Genomic DNA, 6,000 nt, shown 5'->3' with positions numbered 1-6,000 from the left:
TAGTTTCAAATCAGCCATCCTATACTCAAAGTGCTAGAGATGGTCAGGTTGGATCCACTTGCAAAAGGTCCTTCTACCCAGTTTGTGGGGATCCTCCTTTTCCCCACACCACAGCTCACCCCTCCCAGCAGGGTTTCCTGACTCTCTGTAGCATTTTCAGGGGGCTGGAGGAGATGCCATTGGAAGGAGAGGGCGGGAAAATCCACTTCTGCCAGTGCAGTTGATCCAGCAGAAATCTGGATCCAACCCATCAGCTTTCCAATGAGCCATTCCTAACAAATTTATCAAAGAACCAGGCTGCAATGTGATCAGAATTTATTTTTAACTGCATGCAGAAAGAGGCTGGGTAGAAACAGACAGGTTTTTATTGCGGGGGGGGGGGGGATGGAGGGGAATTCCTGATCCCAAACCTGTGTCTTCCTTTATTCATCAGGATCTACCACTTTGCACCCTGGCTTGCTCTGATTACACTGTTTGCTCGATGGCCTGGGAAGCCAGCCTTGTTCATCCACATGCAGTGCACATCAGATTCACCTCCACATATATTAATAAATTATTTGTCACCATTCTTACTGATTTGAAGTTGTTTTTCGCAGCCCCAAATAGCGCTGTGCATCATAAAAGACCATTTTCTTTCATTCCGAGCCAATTTGCATTTTACTTGCGTCTCAGAGGAGGAACAATCCAAACTGATTACAATCCACAGACACTGTACATAATGAAAAATTAATTGCATCAATCTTTTCTCTGTAGCGGTCTTAACAATTCATTTTCCGCTGGTCATTTTCCCCACCTGCTCACCAGCACCAGGCAGCTAAGGGAGGCACAGCTCAGATATTCACGGAATACTAATGAACCTAAGGTCACTTAGACGTCAAGTGGCTGGGATGGAGCAAGGGAGAGGAGCTAGAAGCCGTCCGGGGCCTGAAGTATCCATTATGCTTTGGAGACCACATACATGCTTTTGAGAATCATCTCAGGGAACACAGACACACACCAAAACAAAGGGAGGGAAAGCACTTCAAAACCGTGAGGCAAGACGAGGTTGTTATGGCCCCCCTTTCCAGTGGCTGAACTTGATAAGGCTGGTGGCGGTGGTCATAAATCAAGATACGGATACTAACTCTTGGCTTGTGATGTGCTCTGGTAAGCAAGGACACTTCCTCCATGCATATTCATCATGGCCTTTTTGCTTCTGCTTTTGACAGCAAGGGGTGCTCGAATGCAGCAGAAATCAGATCGACTCCTCACCTTACAGAAAAGAAGAAATTCCGAATAAGTCCCCTGGTCCTGATCCATATACCTAATGTGGCAAACAAGAGCCCAAGCAAGCTCATTTCCAAGCTTTCAGATGACACTTCGCGTGCTTCCAGAGAAGGCTTTGATCTTCCAGTCGTAACCCTCCTGGGTTTTCCCGCCACTCCCTCTGGCTTTTTCCTGACCAGTTAAGGAGGGAAAGTTGGAAGAGCTGCCCCACACCTTCCGAGTGGTAGCACCAGGAGTCCTCCATCTGGAAGCACCCTTTCTCCATGTACAACCAAACCACAGGGTCAATTATGTGAGGCTAGATAAATTCAGCTTCCTAATCAAATGGTAACGCAGGCTGCTTCACCCAAGCATGTTCCTTATATGGCGACTGTAGTACCAAATAGTGACTGGCATGTATGAATGAGCCAATAAAATCAAACACTGCAGATCACCTCAAACATAATGCTACTCTATCAGCTGTGACTGAGAAATCAGGCGGGTTGACACCGGAATGGTTATCCCTTCAAGAAGTAATTATTACTTGCATGCAGTGGTGTAGTGAAACCAGGGCTCACGGGGTCGAAGCACCAGGACTTTTCAGTTAGCAGGGACGCTGAGGTAATCTTCCATCCTGCTTAGACATCCCTGTTCCCTCTGAGCTCAGTTGCAATCCTCACACTAGCTGGGTTTTGGATTTTCCCAACAACAACATATTGTTGTGAGCTCTCCTGCGCACACACATGTATAATACACATACATGGATTAACACAACTACTTGCATTTTGGACATCCTTGGGGGCATTGCTGTGGGGACTGTCCTGACGAGCAACTGCAACATTTACCCCAGCACCATGCTTGCATGTGTGAACGAGCCACCATAGAGCAATCACAGATACTGTGTCTCCTCACAATGCCTCAGACTCAGTTCTGTTCTGTTGTTACAAATGTTACTGCAGATAGACCTGATTTACACATGCAACAGAATGAAGTGCTAGAATCCTGAAATGATAGAATGGACTTCAGACTGCAGGCAAAGAACCGCATTGGTCAGTGATCTCATATTTAAAAGAAAAACGCCCTGCAAGGACAACAGACCAAGGAGTGTTGGCCAAGCCAGAACTTAATGGGAGGAGCTGTTGCTCTGTGGCAGAGCACCAGCTTTGCATGCAGAAGTTCCCAGGTTCGATCCCCAGCATCTCCAGGTAGGGCTAGGAAAGAATCCTGCCTGGAAAGCTGCTGCCAGTCAGTGTCGACAATTCTGGGCTAGTAGAAGGCAGCTCCCTGTGCTTCTCCTTGACATGCTGGCATTTCAATGTTGTTTTTACATGGGGGAGCATTCTGAAATACCCCCACCCCCACCCTGCAGTCTAAAGCAGCACCCTACAACTTCACATTTCTACAACTTCCACTGTTCCTTCCAATCGCTGGAAACTCTGTTTTTACCAGGGGAAAGCTCTCCTTACTGCTTCCTGTTTGTTCTCTCAGCTCAATAAAGAAGCCCTCGCAGTGGGGCTGTGTTTATCCCAGCATTCTTGTCTCAGGTTTGCTTTTCCTTCTGGACTTCCAATGCACAAGAGTAAGAGAGAGCACCTTAGGCAGTACACATAACCATGACAAAGTGGGACCTCCGAGTCCAGACACGGCGCATTTCTGGGTATCAGATGCTGCTATGTGCCCTGCTTGTGGGTTTCCTAGAGGCATCTGGATGGCTACTGTTCGTCAGGATCTGCTCAGTCTGGGAAGCTCTGCAGCACACCTGGGGGCCATACATAGAAGGCAGCCTGGCTCACAATATTTGCAGGATTAGGCCCTGGCCCTGCAGGTGCTCCCAGGTCCTCCAATGCAGACCAGCTGGGAGCCCTATAAAGAGCTTCCTCTTCCTCTAAAACCTAGTCATAGCAACATGGGCTATTGTGGTAGAAGTACTGTGTTCCAGTTGCTTGTTCCTGATCTTTGCTATGCCTGGCTGGTTCTTGACTCCTGCCTGTTTGGACTCTGCTTCTGCCTCTTGCCCTGCCCTGCCCTACCCTGCCATGCCTTATTTGGGTCTGACCCTTGCCTAGGGAACCCCTGCTCTCCACCCACCTCCATCTCTCCTGGCCCCAGTGTTCTTGTTAAGGATGCCTGTTGCCCACACCTGAACCTGACACTGTTGGAAACAGAATGGTCTGATCCTGTAAGGCTCTTCTTCTGTTTTTGTGTGTAAAATGAGCAGGGTGTTGTGTGCTTGTGAGCCACTGGGATCGTGTGACTTCAATGGGATGTCAATGATAAGTGGGATGTAAAAATCAAACTTACTGCCTTGCTCATTTTCCACCCTTCTTTCCATGAGGGTTCACTGGTCCCCAGGTTAGGGTATGAACTTGCAGAATAAATTCTAATTTCCTACTTCCAGGACATCTTTGTTTATTTTCTTCCCGACTCTGCAAAGCTGGCTGGGCTTCCTGCAGCAACACATGCAGAATGAAAAGTGACAATACAAAGACAGCTGTGTTTAAGAAAATATTGGATTGCACAAGACTTGACATGTTGGGCATGAACTTATTTCTGGATGGGCACAAATGAAATAGCCAGGAGACCAGCTGCCGCCGCCGAATCCGCCACATCCGCCCCAGGTAAGTTCGATCCCGGGGGATTCCACGGGGGGGGGGGGAGGCAGGACGCCGTTCTGCCACGGATTCTGGGGGGCTGGACTGGAATCCATGGCAGAATTCTCTGCCATCCCTACCCATTCTTGGTCAACATCTCCATTGTGCTGGTCCTGGTTCCTGAGCTTATTCTCTATTAAAACTCATTGTGTAAGGGCAAAGCTATACATTATAGGAGACACATGGCTGTTTCCAAAAACGGCAACGCTAGTTGAGATTTGCCCACATCATGATATTCTGTATTTCCCTGCTCAGTGGTGGTGTGGTAAATTTTGAAGTGCAGGTACTCATCATGTATCACAAAGTGTTAAACCATGATTGTCAACAGTAATGACAGTCCCTGTAGCCACACCACAAAGGGGAGTCCAAACTTGCAGCAACTGTGTCAGCCCATATCAATGAACCAGTTCTAGCAGTTTGCCTCTCCACCTGGAGAAGGTCTTTTATAAAGCAAATGGGTTGTAATTGTCCATTCCAGACCAAGCCATCCCCAAATACTTTGCATTACAAATGCATTATGTTACAAATATATTGTTGCTGGGGAAATCCACCACCCCCTTCCAGCTACTGTGAGGGCTGCAGCTAAGCTCAGAGGGAACAAGGACATCTGGGCAGTGGCGGATGATACAATCACATCTGCTAATTGGAACATCTTGGCATTGCGTCTCCTACGAGCCCTGGCTCCACTACACCTGCTCCTGCTGGAAGTGCGGAGTGGGGAAATGCAAAAACACCATGATGTCATGACACGAGAAATGTTAATACATAACATAATACAGCGGGGGAGAACTGGACTTGGGAACGCCATTTGTGGTAGCAGCCATATGCCTTCTGTGATAGGTATTGCCAGTCTGAGTTGGTTGCAACACATCGCGCTTCTCCTTGCCCTGAATCCACGTCATCTTTGGTAGACTGTGCAGGCAAGGAAATCCATGGTGTGATGGACCCAAGTCATGGATAATAAGTTAGAGGGAAGGGCTTCAGCTTCCAGAGGGGAAGCCATGATAGTCCATTGCAGCAAAACCAGCAAAGGCTCCTGGGACAACTTGAAGACTAACAAACTGATCATGGCATCAGCTTTTGTGGACTGGGGCAGGGGAGGGCTCAGAGGTAATACCTAAATCTCTGATCAGTTTCATATTCTGAAGGAACCCATGTTGACAGGGGTGATCCAGGAAACATAGTTTATTTGGACTTCCAAAAGGTTTTTGGCAGAGTCCCTCACCAAAGATTCCTGAGCAAACTTAGCAGTCATGGAATAAGAGGAGAGGTCCACAACAGCTCCATTTTTATAGAATGACTTAACTATCCTCACAGAGTTTAATGTCTTCTGTGTGGGACCCACATAGATCTTTGTAGAAGAGCCCATCGCTCAACAGTTGAGCATATGCTATGCCTACGATCCCAAGTGCAGCCCCCAGCATGTTCATTTAAACCAGGGCTGTGGAACGTCTTTCAGCCCATGGGCCAAACTCAATTTTAGAGACGCTCTCAGGGGACCGCATTCCAGTGGGGGGAGAGTCAAAGGGAAAGGGGCAGGTTCAAAATCCCCCAAATAACAGCATATTTTAAATGAAAGCTCTTCCTGGCAGAAACTAAGCCTCAGGAAAGGCATTAAAACCTTTCACCATGGGAAATGGACCATGCAAAGGCCAGGAAATCTCAGTGGGGATGGGGCCAGGGGAGGGGTCATGGCCATCTGAGGCACCCCAGGAGGGCTAGGTTTGGCCCATGGGCCTGAAGCTCTGCACCCTTGATGGAAGCGGATCCTCTATAATAGGGCTGGGAAAGACCCCTGCTTCAGACCGCAGATAACTGCTGCCAGAGGGGTGTCCTGATGTGGATGGTCCAATGGGCTGATTCAGTATGAGGCAAGTTCATAAACACTCAGGGTCAACTCTCCCTATTCTTGCCTTGCGTAAGACGAACTCCGTTCTTTTCTGCATAAAGACATGGGTTGGGGAGAGACAGACAAGTCCTGCAAGGCAACCATGCCGAGGGTTGAGAGTACTGTGAGAAAAAACACACACTTGGGGTCTTTTTATTTAGTGTTATGCATGTAGATTGAGGGTTTTAATATAATAAAAAGAACACAAAAAATTCT

General features: G+C 47.9%; 1 long non-coding RNA gene across 1 annotated transcript in view; it reads right to left on the bottom strand.

Annotated features, from left to right (window-relative positions):
* Positions 1-636: 636 nt before the first annotated feature.
* LOC146344522 (uncharacterized) overlaps positions 637-6,000 on the bottom strand; it is a 28,804-nt gene continuing 23,440 nt past the window's right edge. Inside the window, exons 4-5 of the long non-coding RNA XR_014792613.1 lie at positions 3,547-3,692; positions 637-1,251 (exon numbers count right to left, since the gene is read on the bottom strand). This is a non-coding gene — a long non-coding RNA (uncharacterized LOC146344522). The remainder of the gene's footprint in view (positions 1,252-3,546; positions 3,693-6,000) is intronic.

Source organism: Heloderma suspectum, chromosome 5 (assembly GCF_057233095.1).
Source record: "Heloderma suspectum isolate Gila_16-S chromosome 5, 16-S_ref, whole genome shotgun sequence".
Classification (NCBI taxonomy): domain Eukaryota; kingdom Metazoa; phylum Chordata; class Lepidosauria; order Squamata; family Helodermatidae; genus Heloderma; species Heloderma suspectum.
The sequence above is the reverse complement of the archived record's forward strand: the minus strand, read 5'-3'. Positions and strand labels throughout refer to the sequence as shown.